The sequence below is a fragment of the Mustela nivalis genome (assembly GCF_964662115.1).
Source record: "Mustela nivalis genome assembly, chromosome: 5".
NCBI classification, from domain to species: domain Eukaryota; kingdom Metazoa; phylum Chordata; class Mammalia; order Carnivora; family Mustelidae; genus Mustela; species Mustela nivalis.
In genome coordinates this window covers 89,644,668-89,659,645 of record NC_139024.1, presented here as the reverse complement: position 1 = coordinate 89,659,645, position 14,978 = coordinate 89,644,668, and the positions used below count along the sequence as shown (strand labels likewise).

Genomic DNA, 14,978 nt, shown 5'->3' with positions numbered 1-14,978 from the left:
CTTGCCCCAAACCTGCAAACAATGCGTTGTTGACAATCCACGGGGGCTAAACACTCGATAACACAGTCCCCACCACGCCAGACATCCTAACAGCGGGCCGGGGGGCTCTGGGCTGTGACGGGAAGATGCTTTGAATACATCATCCTGTCAACTGAGTTTATTATTCTTTCGGTCAAGATAAACGGCTGCCGCCATCGAGGGGCTGTATAAATTCCAGGCTCAGAAGTCAGGCAGGCCCCACTCCTTGTTAAACACTCACTCACACACACACTCACTCACACACACACGCACACACGCACACACACATAAATCCTGCTGAGAAAATACTACCCTCCCCTTTGGCCCCACGGCGCTCTCAGGGGCCCAGTAGCCCCTGTCTCATGGGGTGGTCCTAGGAGCCACGTGGGCCTACCCTTGGGCCCTTCCCTTGCCAGGCCTGAGTGGACCCAGCCTGGGGGCTCAGGTAGGTCTCCCCACAGGAGCCAGCAGTCCTCCCATCGAGCCCAGCCTCTTGACTCCAGGACTTCTGTCTGTCCAAGGCCACAGCCCCATGTGGGTGGCCAGAGCAACCGTATGGCTGTGTTGGGAAGGGAAGAGGGTTTCAGACTCGAGCTGACAGCCAGGCCCTCAACGTGGACCCCGATGAGGCCCTCAGAAACAGCCAGCATCTAGCCTTGGAGGCGGGGGGTGGGGGGTGGACCCCATGGACTATCTCTTCTCCCCACTCCCACCACACAGAGGAGATGCAGAGGAATCTGTGTCATTTCCATGTGCCAGTCAGAGAGAGGGGTCCTTGCACCTAGAGTTACAAATCCTGGCCTTTCCTCCTGGGGCCCTTGGCTGCTTGCCACTGGAGGGGAGGGGCTCGGCTTGGCGGGCTTTGCTTCAGTCTTGCTCTGTCTCACTTGGGGACTTCAAATCAAATCAAAACAAAGCCAAACCGCACACTGGGGGCCGGGACCGTAAGAGGGAAGCAGCCAGAAGCAGTGGGAAGAACATGAGCTCTGGTGAGAGATCCAGGTTTGGTTTTCCAGTCTTCAGGATCCTTCTCCATAAAATGGGGAGAGTTGTTTCTGTCCTGCAGCATTATCATCAGGACTGGAGGCTAAGCACAGCGTGTGGCAGGTGCCTGCAAGAATTCTCTCCAACGCCTGCTTCCTATTCTCAACCAGGCCAGGGAGGTAATCGTGTTTATTATCCTATCCTATGGACAAGGAGAGTAAACTCCAAAGAGTGTCCAAGGCATCTCCGACAGGAAACCCATTTCACTTCCAACTGCAAAGCAAGCATATCACAGACAATTATTTGGCACCTGCTGGGTGCAGGGGACTGTGCTGGATATTGAAGGAACTAATAGAAGGGCTTCAACCTGAGATCGTCCTCCTGTAGGGTGCAGACTCTGTCAGGTCAGGGATCTGTCTGTCTTCTGCAAGGCATGTCTCCTCCCATCCAAAAGGATTCTGGCCCTAGCAGGTGAAGCTCTTGTTTTGAGGTCCAAGGGTTGGTCTCACCACCTTTGTAAAGCACATGATTCCACATGGATCTCTCTGAGCCTCATTTGTCTCATCTGTGAAATGGGTGCCCCAAGATGCAGTCTCAGGAAGGACTCTCATGGAAAAACTCAGCCAATGCCAGGGGCCTGCCCTGGTGGAGGAGTTCTTGTTATCCCAAAGCAAGCAAGGAGAGCAAATCCCAGATGCCAAAGGCCCAGCTCAAGTAGAAGCAAATCCCCACCCCCATCAGATGGATGGCTGCCACTTGCTGTACTATCTCCGACAACAGGTCCAAGGATCCCCCCAAGCATTTAGGACATGTCACTTCCCCTCCCCAGCAAGGACGGCAAGCAGGCAGAGGAAACTGACAAGCTGGAAGGAGCTGTGTGTCCAGCCCCAGGTCCCTCTCCACCCACCCCATACCATGTTACCTGCACTCAGGCCTCTCCAGGACTTGGAACTGGGGTCCGGAGCAAGTCCCTGGAGTGTTCCTGAAGTAGGATTTACAGAACCTACACCAGGGCCTGGGGCGCATTCCACGGGACACTGCCTTGGGAAGAGGATCCAGCATAACAGAACTCAAAGCTATCTGACCATGTGCCTATGCTCTCCAGCTCTGACTGGAGCTCAGAGAATCAGTAAATTGTGCCTTAGGGGCCGCCAAGGAGCAGATAGCCTGAACCCCACCCCCCAAAAAAGCTCCTTAAAAAAATTATTTATTTGACAGAGAGAGAAATCACAAGTAGACAGAGAGGCAGGCGGGGGGGGGGGGGAGCCCAATTCGGAGCTCGATTCCAGGACCCGGAGATCATGACCGGAGCTGAAGGCAGAGGCCCAACCCACTGAGCCACCCAGGCGCCCCCCAATAAAGCTCTTCTGACCTATTTTGTATCTCAGACTGTACCTAAGACCTGACCGAAGGAAAAATTCTACCACTAAAAAGTGCGGGGAATTTGACGATGGAGTTCAGCTCTCTTGTTTCACAGAGGACTTCAGCCACTCAGATTAGAGACGCACTAAGGTCAGGATCCAGGCCCAGTGCTCACTCTTCTGCTCCAGCCTGCCCAAAGCCAGTGTCCAGAGGTTCACCAAAGCTGAGCTAGTGAAGGTTCTGTGAGAATCTCCCAGGCAGCTTTGCAGAAATTAGGAACCTGAAGATCTGGATGCTTCCCGAGCTCCCTGGATGATTTTCTTTCATCCCTGGGACTGGGAACCAGTGCTCTGGGCTGTGAGGGATGCTCCTAAAATCATCAGTATGGAGCTACATGCCTGCTGTGTGACTTTGGACAGATTGCTTTCCTTCTCTGTACCTCAGGCTCCTCATCAGCTAAAGGGAACAACAATAGTACCGGTGCTCAGCGTTGCTGTGATATTAAATGAGTTAACACACAATCAACACAACACCTCACCTCCTCCACCCCGCATGTCTCTCACTCTGCTCCAATTTCAGTAGCCTCCTGGCTATTGAACACGCCATGTCTGTTCCTGCCCCAGGGTCTTGGTACTTACTGTCCCCTTTGCCCAGCACTTTTGTCCCTCAGGTAGTCCTGTGTTCCCTCTCTCAGTGTCTTCGGGGGTTTGCTCAAAAGTCACCAGATCTAAGGCCTCTGCTGATCAGCTCTTCTCCCAATTTACTTTTTACCATGTAGGTTATTTTCTGTTTACTCATTTCTTGGCTTATTCTGCTTTTCTCACTGGAATATGAGCTTCCTCAGAGTTTTGTGTGCTTTGCTTAATGCCATATCTCCAGCATCTAGAACAGTGTCTGTCGCTCCATAGATATGATTAATTGAAAGCATGTAAATGAAATACTTGAAACTGTGCTGGGGACATCGTAGGTGTCTAACAGATGGAGGTATTACCGTCATTCACACCTGCACCAACATTAGGCCTGGAAAAGACCAAATGTGAGGCACAGCGCAGGCCCCCAAGGGCAGGGAAAGAAGGAAAGGATGCACTTTACAGGCTGAAGTAAGCTCCTATGAGCTGTGTGACCTCAGGTAGGTACGTTCATGTCTCTGAATCCCGGGTTCCTATCTGATCAAATGCCACACTTGTTCTGTGTTTGGCATTTCTGGGAAGAGTATCCAGGTGCCGTGTCACTGCTGATATTTTGGCTCTCAGCTCAGAAACAGACGGGACCCAAGGACAGATGCCTGAGTGAGGTCACGACTTAGGGATCTAATGTCACACTGACCTGGGAGCAGAGTTGTCACCTGCCTAGGCGGTGCAGACACAAGGACGGTTGCCTCACCAACGGGAGGACGTGCAGAGAGCTCCTAACAGGTGGGAAGAGGCCTCCAGATGGCCCCCTCTCTGTCACCACCTCCTTACACCCAGCTTCTGTTGACTGAGAGAGCCAGGAGATCGCTGCCGATAAGGCACAGGCCCTGCTGGGCTAAGCTGACCGGGCGGCCTCCCGCTGCCACCGTCCCCCTGGCGGTCCGCCTACTCTGGGGGACAGCTTCAGGAATATTTTTCTCCTTGAGCGGGGTTGCGGGGGGAAGCCTGTAAATGCCTTCAGGGAATTGTTTGAAACTGGTCTGGTACTTCCCCCATTCCTGGCTCGTAACATGTACTCAGATTGTGTGAATGAATGAGCCAGGGTTTCAGACTTCACCCCACAGGCCTGGGGCTCAAGCTGCATCCACTTCTTCTCTCTTGTGGGAAAAGGCAGCAGTTCAACAAAGAAGATACTTCTGAGCCCTGACTATACGCAGGCAGGGCCCTGAGTGTGGGGCACCCACCACCTACCCATGGGAGCTCACGGCCTAGAGAGGACACAGCACAGAGTGCTTTCAATCCAACTCGCACTTGTGAAGATAGGGCTTTGCTCAGGTGGGAAGCACAGATGGGGCACGGGGCAGAGGGCTCCTGGGAGGGGGTGACACAGAGTCCCTAAAGGCTGAATCTAAAATGCTCAGCAGAACAAGGGGAAGGGTATCCTGCATGGGGGAACAGCTGGTGCCAGGACATGGAGGTGGGAATTAGCCTGGGGTGTTCTGGGAAGGGCCCCGCAGCTCAGAGGAACTTGGGTTACACGTAGAAAAAAGAAGCTGGAGAGGGAGGGAGGGGCCAGGCCTGGGACCCTGGGGAAGGGTGACTTCGGTGGGCTTTAAGCGGGGCCAGAGCGTGCTCAGAGTCACAGGTTTTCGCCAGGTCCTGTGGTTGCATGGCGGCAAAAGGATCTGGGGGCCGAGGCTGGTGGCCTGGGCAATAGTCCAAGGGAGCGGCACCGGGATCTGAGGAAAGGCAGTGGTCACTGGGATTCCATCCCAGTCTCTACCACTTACCAGGAGTACCTCTTGCTTGGGCACCAGGGTGGCTTAGTCGTTAAGCACCTGCCTTCGGCTCAGGACATGATCCCAGGGTTCTGCGATGGAGTCCTGCATCCTGCTCCCTGCTGGGTGAGGAGATGGTTCCCCATCTCCCACTCCTCCTGCTTGTGTTCCCTCTCTTGATGTGTCTCTCTCTGTCAAATAAATAAAATCTTAAAAAAAAAAAAAAAAGAAGAAGATACCTGTTGCTCTGTGACAGTTCAGACTTGAGGAAACTGAGGCCTGGAGAGGAGACATGGAGGCCGGAGTGGCTGAGGGCCACCATTCAGGATGCGGCTGGGTTCTCTCTTCCACCCTGAGAATAAAACTCTTCTGGGGGCAGGCCTTGTTTAGAGCAAATTTCCCATCAAGCGAGTTGCCCCAACTCTGTGGTTTTCCTTTCAAGAGAGAAGGCGGTCCTTGAACTTAAGGGCAAACCTGTACCCTTATCCTTCCTCGAAGAGATAATAAAGTTAATGGGATTATTTCCTCTGCCCAAGAATAGGGCTGCTAAGAAAATACCGAGGCGTGAAGGCTATTTGCAAAGGCCAGAGCGAAAGGCCAACTCTTCGCCACCAGGAGGAAGTTAAGGGTGTGCCTCCATGGGCTCCAGGGTTAACCACGCCGCCGGGGCCTTGCTCTGCCCGAGCCTGCTGTGTGCCTGGGCTCTGACTTCCTTCTGCCTCCCTCCCTAGGCTCTGGTTCGCACAGGTGCCCAGATCACCCAGGCACCTGGCCCCTTCTGCCCGGTCTCCTAGGTGTGGGTTCATTGGCTAATTCTTTAGCTTTTAGATAAAAAGTTCATCCTAGACCCAGAGAGTCTTTCCAGCTGGTCTTCAAGATGGACTAGGGTCACCACTCTTTTGTAAATGGGGAAACCAAGGTCCCCATTTACATGGAGGTGAGCTTTACATGCTGCAAATGACATGGCCAGTTCTGGCAAAGCCCGGTAGGGAAACTGAGGCACAGAGATGGGAAATGACTCACTCTGGTCCGATGGCCAGCTGATGGGATTGTAGTGAGGTGGAGGGATAGGCTCAGAGAGGAGAAATGGCTTGTCTGGGCCCCCGAAGCCTGCTGGCCTAAAGCCTGGGGTGGATCTGGTTCCCTGACCCCTGGAACAGAGCCGGCTCTGTCATCAAACATGAGTTCCATTCCCACCCCCCACCCACCACTCATCTGCACAGGGAAGCCTCAGCAGATCACTGCAGCCCCTCTCTGTTTGCTGAGTCTCAGTCATCCCTGACAGTGTCTCCAAACCCCCAGCTCAGCCCCTTTAGATCTTATCGATCCAGCCCCTCCGAGGGCTCCTCACCTGGAGCATCCTCAAACAGCATCCGTGTGCACAGGTGCACAGGCCCGCGGCATGCTGGGCGTTCCGGCAGGGGATAGACAATGGCCGGGTTAAGAGGGTCGTCTTCTTTTCGCACCTCCTGATTCCTGAAGTTTGTAAATCATTATCCCGGGCTACACAAAGCATTGAGCAGGGCTCGTCGCTGCCCTGTGACAGGGTAGGCAGAGGCTCCTGGGGTCCCTGAGTGGCTGGGTGGTAGCTCCCGGCCCCCCACCCCCCCTCCCGGGCTCCAGGATTGGGTTACCCCTATAATCCCCGCTCCTCCATCCTCCCTCTTTGTGCCCGTTGTAATTTATAATCGAGGGCATGACGCAACCTGCTAATTACATTGCTCGATTTTGAACACATCCCGGGCTTCTGTGACTCAGGCAGCAGAGGGAGGAAGGAGCAGCCGGCTCTGCTTTGTGGCTTATCAGGGCTGGGTTATTCTGCTCACACCCGCTCACGCCTCCCGGCCCTCGGCCTTTGTTAACCAAGGCTTGCATCACCTCCTGCTTTCCATTTCTCCAGAATTTTTTTAAGGGCCTTTTTTTATGAGCCACTCCATCTTGTTAGCTAATGAATGATTGTGGGGCAGCGATGGGGATCACTTTGTGTCTCTATTAAATGTTACATGATTGCAATTATGAGTTAACAAGGGACAGCTAATAAAAAAAAACAAAAAAACAAAACAAAAAACAACAACAACAAAAAAAACCCCAACTCATCTATTCTGCAGCCTGGGGCAGACCTGGGACTCAACTGCCTGATTCCCAGGCTGAACAATTCCATGCCCTGGTGACCATAGACTGGACCAGGAATCCACTGAGGGGAGGAGGGATTCTTCCAGCTGTGGAGGTGCAGCTGACAGGAGGGCAAAGGTTCCAGCTCCAAACCTCTTTGGGGGGCTCCCCACCCATCCGGAGACTTCCGGCTCCCATAGGCGGGTGTCTGGACTACTGTGGTTCCTTCCCGTCAGCCATTGTCCCGAGACCCCTCTCTGCTCTCCAGCTGAGTGAGCTGCTAACCATGAGTCCCCCTGGGCCATGGCCCTGCCTGGACTCCCGTCGGGGCCCTCCAGGTTCTCCCTTTATCACTGGGCCCTCATTTCAACTCTCTGCTTTCAATTAGGCATTCGCATGGCAGGCCTGTCCTCACCAAACCCCCTGTTCAGGGCCCACCGGGCCCCTGGAAGACAGGTGACTTCAAGAGATGGGCAGGAGGAGGGTCTGAGTGCAGGAAGGGGTGGTAAGCACAGGGGCCCCACAGACAGCTATGCCTTCCCTGTGCAGGAGCCTCGGACTCCCCCCCCGGGGTGCCCAGGACGCTGCGGCATGGAAATAAATGGAGCGGCTCCAAGGAGGCAAAAGGCAGGCTGTTGGCTTGGGATCGAACCCTGGGGACTGCTGTGATATGTCCCAAGAATGGCCACTGAGCCTCTGCAGGGGTGGGGATGCAGGAGGTTCTCAGTAATGGTCGGAAGGGAGGGCCAGAGGCACAGACGATGGCCACAACCCACCAAGAAGACCATGACTCGTACCCCAAAGATGGACGCGGGATACAGCCCATTCACATGGCACACGGCTGCAGAGTAGCAGGGCCGTGTCCCTTCTGAGCAACCAGAAATGCAGCAGAGCCAGCCAGGCACCCATTTGTCCAGTGGACAGAGACACAGGCTCCTGAGTCCTCGTCTAGGCAAGGGACAGCCTTTCCCTGGGCCTGGGTTTGCACCCCCTGCCCCCGCCACATTCCGGCTGGCACCACAGTGTTCTGTCTGCACTCCCGCTCCGCTTTCACAGGCTCTGCCTGCTGCTGCCTGCCCCCGCTGCACCGAGCCCCCGAGCCCCACAGCAGCGGCCTGTCCTCTGCTGGCTCGGCTTTTCACAGGCACTCAGTAAATGCTGAGCTACTAAGCAGCTGAAATTAAATGCTCTCCTCACACCCACTCTGTGCCAGGCTTCCTACCCGTGCTCCCCCGGCATCCCCAGGGGTCCTCCCAACAATGCTACTGGGAAAACATGTTGGCCCCACTTTCCAGCTAAGGCAGCCGAGGGTAAGAGAGCGGATGGCTGGTGGCTGTCGGGTGGGGCTCGGGCTGAGCCGTCTCTGCAGGACCTTGGAACCAGAAGCTGAGTGTGACACGAATGGGGCCCCCCTTCCCAGCTCCTCACGGCCTGGGCGGCAGCGGCAAACAAGCACGGGGCAGGAGCTGGCAAGGGTGGCCGTAGGCTGGGCGACAGAATGAACACAGTCTGAGGACACCGCTGAAGTGCGTCTTCAAACACTGTGGCCACGCTGTGGGCGCCGGGAAACCACAGCCGCCCACATCCCCGCGGCTGGGGCCAGCCCAGGGCAGGAGGCCGAGCTGGCAGTGGCGGAGGGTGGCCGAGGGGCACACAAGCAGCAGGAAGGCGGGGAGTGGGCTGGGCCTTGCCAGGCTCACCCACAGAGGGCCTCAGTCAGTGGCGGGGTGGGCTACACAGTTTGCCAGGCCCTTGTTCAAAGCTATTAGGAGTTTCAAGATGGCAGCCGCAGAGCTCTAAGCCAGCCTCGGGGCCCTCTTACGTGTGGGCTCTTTGGTCACGTATTCATGAGGCCAGTCCTGGCCAGTAGGCTGTTTTCCGGGCTCCCAGCTCCTAGTTCTTCTTGGCAAGGCACTGGGGTACTGGATACTGCGCAAAAGTTCTGGCCCCTCATGGTCTAGTGGGGCCAGTGCAAAGTGCAGTACAGGGCAGGGCACGGCAGGGCTGACAGAAGGGCCAGGCCTCGGGAAGGCTCATGTTGTGGACTTTTCTGGAAGCTGTGTGGGCAAGGCCAGACCAGCACACTGCTGGGATGCCAGGCAGGCAGGCAGGCAGTGTTGGTCCTGCTTGCTGACTCATACCCACTTGACTGTTCAGAGATTCTGTGCTGCTGCTTCCACTCTGAGGATGTGGGGGACAGGCCCTGGGCCCACCCAGTGTATCCAGAGTCTCTAGCTGGGCTATCCACAGACCTCAAGCCTGCAGGAAAGTTCAAGGTCCTGGGGCTGCCCAGAAGCAGGCAGGTAGCTTGGCCTCTGGAGGCAGGTATGCCGTCACCAGAGAGGAGCCTACTTTGAGCCTGCATCCCCCCAGGCTGACCCTTGGTAATAGAGATGACTGGCCACAGGCTCACAGCCTGCCTCTGCCCTGCCTAAGGTGTCCCTAAGAGGCTGGACTGGGCCCTGGTTGGCTTCTGCCACCGCAGTCCCCAGCATAAGGTTCCATACACCATAGCTCCTCAGGAAGTAGTGGTTGAGCAAACACGTGAGGTAAGAAGACATCGACTCCTGCTCATTTGTCTTAGGGCTGACACTTAGCTCGAAGGTCAAAGGAAGGAGGTGCACTTTCGGTGCACACACGTGTTATGTGCACATCTGCCCATGTGTGTGTCCTTTTGGGAACACGTGTTTGAGGAATACACATGTGTGAGGAACACACATGTGCAAGGTGAACTCATGTATAGAGGGTGAAGATCTAGATCTAGACCTAGGGGAAGTACACAGTGCTGTTTGTGGGTGCAGGTATGCACACATATGTTCATATCATATCCACATGTGCCATGTGCAAGTGTGGGCATGGACACCATGCAGGAGATGCCTGCACGCGTGTGTGTTCTGGATGGGAGACCCCCTGCCCACTCATGACTACCAGCATGCGCAGGGGCCATCCTCTGTGGCCTGGACTTCACTTCTGAGCCAGTCACCCCACCCCATCCCAGAGCTGGGCTTGCTCACGGACTGGGAAAGGAGGAGAAGCATGGAGGCTGAGAATTCAGGCTGCCTGGTTATGTCCAGACTCTGTCACTCACTGTGTGTCTTTGGCCATGTTACATAAACTCTCCCAGCCTCAGTTTTATTGTCTGTAAAAGGGGCTCACAACAGAACCTCCTTCACAAGCTATGAGGCATGGGAGCTGGGGCTTGGTACCCCAGTAAGGGTTCGACAAAGGTGACTCGTTATTAGTAACGAGCACCGGAGCTCGTGAGGAGAGCAGGGTTGGGGCCTGCATCCCTTCGTCCCCATGAACACAATGCGGAAGTCCCGAACACCGGCTGCTCTAGCCTGAGAGGTGAGAAGAAGGGAAGGTGTGGCCCCTGACAGTTTCTTTTAGACTCCACAGAAGCCCCTGCCGAGGCTGCTGAGGAATCCCCAGATTGGGAACACACACATGGTGGGGCATGGCAAGGTAGGGGCAGTCTTTTTAGAAAACAGCTCTCCTGGGATGGCAGAGCGGGGCCCCAGAGGCCACCCACCTACCACGGGGACTGGCGGCCGCTAGGGACGAGGTAAATCACCCGTGATTGCCTTCTGGAATGCTGTGAAAGGTAACACGCGTATTACTGCTGCATAAACACAGTTAAACTATTTACCATGGCCTCTGCCTGGCGGCCCCGCGAAGACCCTGCCATGAGGGGGTGGGTGGGCCCGCCTCAGCCCTGCAGGCCACGATGGTCAGGAGAGGGATTTATTTTGGCAAGAACCAGATCCTTGGCGCTTTCCCGCTGCTACCCAACCAAGGGCCTGGCGTGGTCCAAGGGAGGCATCTTCTCCCAGGGCCAGGAAAAACGTGTTTTGAAATTATGGAAAGTAGCAGAACAACAAAATCTCCTCTTTGTTTTCTTTTAGCCCTGGTCCTTTGACCTGATTTGTGGAGGGCACAATTTCAAGAAAGCAGGAGCTTTTGTCCCCCCAACCCCAGAATGCCCCGGGGCAGATCTCCATGCAGGATACTGAGGAAGACTACACAGCAGTGCTCCTGAGGAGCCCCCAGCGTGGGGGAAAAAACTAGCCCCTGCCCGCAGCAGCCTCCAGTTTGAAGGTGGAGACCCAGCTCCTGTCCTCAACTCCCTCCTTCCCTCTTGCCCACTCTCAGAGGGGAGGCACAGGTCTGTTCCTCAGAATGGGGAGCCCCTCCCTGTTGAAAGCGGGGGACTGGACAACCTGAGTCTCCAGGCCTCTGACAGACTCAGGGAGCACACTGTCCTTTCAGGCCTTCCCAGCAGAAATACCCCCTGAATTGTTCCTTAGATCCATTCAGAGCAGGGGCCCTTTTCTGGCTCTGGTGCAGGTTCTAGCCTTGGTCCATTTTCTTTCTCCAGATGAACCCCCCTTCCCTTTTTTTTTTTCTTTTCTTTTTTTTATTTAAAACTTACCAGGGTCACTCAAGAGGTCACTGAGGCTGACAAACGTTAGAGGGATTTACCACCAGGGTGTGGAGACCTGGCCCACCTCAGAACCTCCTCCCTGGCCCCTCCAGGCCTCCCCCTTCTCCCCTCTGAGGGGGCTGCCCCTCCATCCTCTTCCCATGCTCCTGTGGCTCCTATACCTGGAATGTACCCCTCAAGCCTTCCCGCCCAGTCAACAAGGCCTTCTTTTCTCCCATCGTCTACACAATCCAGGCCAGTCCACCTGGATTAATCCGCGTGTCCTCCAGCTCTTTAGCTGCCAGCATTCGCAGAAAACCTTGTTAGCTCACATACCTCTCTCCAATTTCCCACCACCACCAGGTAGGTGGGGATTTCTGGCCCCATGTCAGGGAGGAGGAATCGGAGGCTGAGAGGCTGGTTATTCTCCCAGGTCACACAGCTGGGGAGTAGGACGGAAGTCTGCTGGCCGTGCTCTGTCCCCTCCACCACCTTGTCCACCCACCTGCATGCCCCAGGGCACAAGGAGCAACCAGATCCCTGTTAGGTGGGGTCAGAAATGGTTCTGGTGGGGTTTTGTTTCAGTAAACGAGTGAGGTTATACTTCAAAAAGTTTACCTCAGAAGAGAATAGTTACTCTGATCAGGCTGCTCGTTGGGTACATTTTTGTTCTTGGTTTTGATTTACATTTTATTTATTTCTATCAACAGGTACAACATGGAAAAGGCCAAAGAGCAAGTCTTTGTCTCTGCCCTATCCCAGCGCGTGGGCCCCTTCCTTCCAGGGGCGAACCCACCCTGAAGCTTCCCCTCCCTCTAGAGCTTTCTTGCCCGGCTTCCTGCGGTTTGATTCACTCACAAGCACTTTTAAAGTCAATTAAACTCATCACATCAGAATCAAACTTTTTTTTTCTTTACCCAGTTTAATCCAATTATTCTTTGAACTTTCAAATAGCATTTTTTAAAGAAACTCTTTGCTTTAGAATACTTTAAGACTTACGGAAAAATTGCCAAGACAATACAGAGTTCCCATGTACTCCACACCCATGTTCCTCTCTAGTAGACATCTCAATTAGCATGGTGTATTTGTTCTCATTAATGAACTCATTGATATGTTATTGGTAATTAAAGTCCTTACTTTTTTCAGATTTACTAATACCCTTTTTCTTATCCAGGATCGCACCCAGGATACGGCATTACAGCTCGTTATCATGTCTCCTTAGGCTCCTCTTGGCTGTGACAGTTCCTCATTTCCTTGTTTTGGATGACCTTGACCATTTTTGAGGCGTACCAGGCAGGTATTTCTGTAGAATGTCCTCAGTTAGGATTTGTCTGGTGTTTTTCTCCCAACTAGGTTCGAGTTCAGAATTTATGAAGGAAGAATACAGAGATAAAGTGCCATTTTCCTCCCATTGTATCAAGGGTACAAATTACCAATATAGCTTAGCACTGTGGATACTGACCTTGATCATCTGGCTGAGGTGGTCTTGTTCAATTTTCTCCACTTTAAAGATACTCTCCCCCGTTCCTCCACCTGCAACCACCCCGCCCCCTGCCCCAGCTCTTGCCACACTGTTCTCTTTGGAAGGAAGTCGCTATGCCCAGCTTACACTGAAGGGTTGAGGCACTATGTTCTCCCTCCTTGAGACTGAAACATCTACATAATTATATGGCATTTGGTTCTGCATAGGAGATTTGTCTCCTTGTTCCAATTTATTTATTCAATTATTTATTTCTATCAATATGAACTCATCAAAATTTATTTTATACTTCAGGTTATAATCCAAACTATTTCATTTCTCGAATTGTTCCATCTTTGGCCACTGGGAGTTCTTTCAGTTGGTTCCTTTGGGGTTTTTTGAGAACTTCCTTACTTTCTGACACTACAGGACACTCTGGGCTCATCTTGTATATTTCCTGTCCCAGTCCCGAAATCAGCCTTTACTCCAAGGAGCCCTGGGGTATAGAAACCAATGAGTGCTAGGTGTGCTTATCGGTATTGGGGTAGAGTTGTTTATAGTCCTTTCTAGTTGACAGAGAAAGGAGATATACATGTACTAGCCCATGTATGTATACGTTTCTATAAGTATTACTTATGTAACCATCTGTATTTGTATTAAGCTAAACATGGCCCCAACTCTATTACCACATGGGTCATTCTAACCTTCTCCCCTTAACTTGTATGTAAACTTTCATTCCAACAGCCAGAAACCTGGCTCTCATCATCTGCTATCCATTTCCTTAATTGGTCGACTCCAGTGTACATGTATATTATTTCATATTGTTGACCCATATTTCTTTGGGAAACAACTTAATCAACCAGAGTACAGTGCTTATGTGCTCTTCCTCTGTCTTGGCTCTTGGAGACTTGGTTTTAAATTTTTGTAAGATGGTTAGATCCTTTGGTCATGTTCTACCTTCTGTCCTATGACCTCCCAATCTTCTAAGGTTTTTTTGTTTGTTTGTTTGTTTGTTTTTAATGTACGTAGATTGAGGTGCACTCTTTGCACTGTTAAGTTCTGGGGGTTGTGACAATGATTGTCATGTATTCACCATTTTGGTATGAAAATGGTCCCTACTACCCTGTATTATTACTTGTGCTTCATCAGTTCAATTCTTTCCCCACCCCTGATCAGTTTACCATCTCTGTAGTTGCTTTTTCCAAAATGTCATATAATGGAGTCATACGGTGTATAACTTTTTCAGACTGGCTTCTTTCATTCAGCAATACTCCTTTAAGATTTACCCATGTTTTCGTGTGGCTTGACAGCTCATTTCTTTTTATGGCTAAATACTGTTAAACACAGTAGATATACCCCCGTTTATCTAGTCGCCCATGAAATGACATCTTGGTTACTTTGGCAAGGATGTTTTTGTTAATTCTGAATAATGTGCTTCTATAAATACTTATGTGATGGTATTTGTGTGGATCTAAGTTGTAAAATTAATTGAGGAAACACCTAGAAGTGCAATGGTTGGATCATACGGTAAGAGTATTTTGGTTTTATAAGATACTGGCAAACTTTTTTCCAAAGTGGCTGTACATTTTGCATTTTTATCAGTGGTGAATGAGAAGTCTTGTTGTTCCACATCCTTGCCAGCAATTGATAATGTCCATTTTTTTTTATTTTAGCCATTTTGATTAGATATGCTGTGGTTTCTTGATATTGTTTTAATTTGCATTTCCTTAATAACAAATGACATGGAGCTTCTTTTCATATGTCTATTTCCCATATATATGTCTATTTCATATAGATATATCTTCTTTTTTTTTTTTAAGATTTTTTTTCTTTGACAGACAGAGATCACAAGTAGGCAGAGAGGCAGACAGAGAGAGAGGAGGAAGCAGGATCCCCGCTGAGCAGAGAGCCTGATGCAGGTCTCGATCCCAGGACCCTGGGATCATGACCTGAGCTGAAGGCAGAGGCTTAACCCACTGAGCGACCCAGGTGCCCCTAGATATATCTTCTTTGATGTGATATCTATTCACATCTTTTGCCCATTTTTAAATTGGGTCATCAAATAACTTTTTATTGTTTTAAACAAATCAAATCCACCTCTGAGAGTGGAAGGTCAAACTCAGCTGAGCGCTGTCCACATTTTGGTGGGAAACACCTAAGGAATGTTTGTGGAATAGCATTCCATGGAGACCTGGAACCCCAGAGTTAAA

General features: G+C 52.0%; 1 long non-coding RNA gene across 4 annotated transcripts; it reads right to left on the bottom strand.

Annotated features, from left to right (window-relative positions):
• Window positions 1-145: 145 nt before the first annotated feature.
• Window positions 146-6,477, bottom strand: LOC309864401. 4 transcript variants are annotated; one of them, XR_014311500.1, is made up of 5 exons: window positions 6,409-6,477; window positions 6,126-6,250; window positions 5,014-5,126; window positions 1,370-1,644; window positions 146-1,275 (listed from the first exon to the last, which is right to left on the bottom strand). It is a non-coding gene; the product is annotated as an uncharacterized lncRNA (long non-coding RNA). The 4 variants fall into 4 exon arrangements; XR_014311501.1 differs by lacking the exon at window positions 6,409-6,477 and having other exon boundaries at window positions 6,126-6,398; XR_014311502.1 differs by lacking the exon at window positions 6,409-6,477 and having other exon boundaries at window positions 1,370-1,567; window positions 6,126-6,398.
• Between the last annotated feature and the right edge of the window lie 8,501 nt (window positions 6,478-14,978).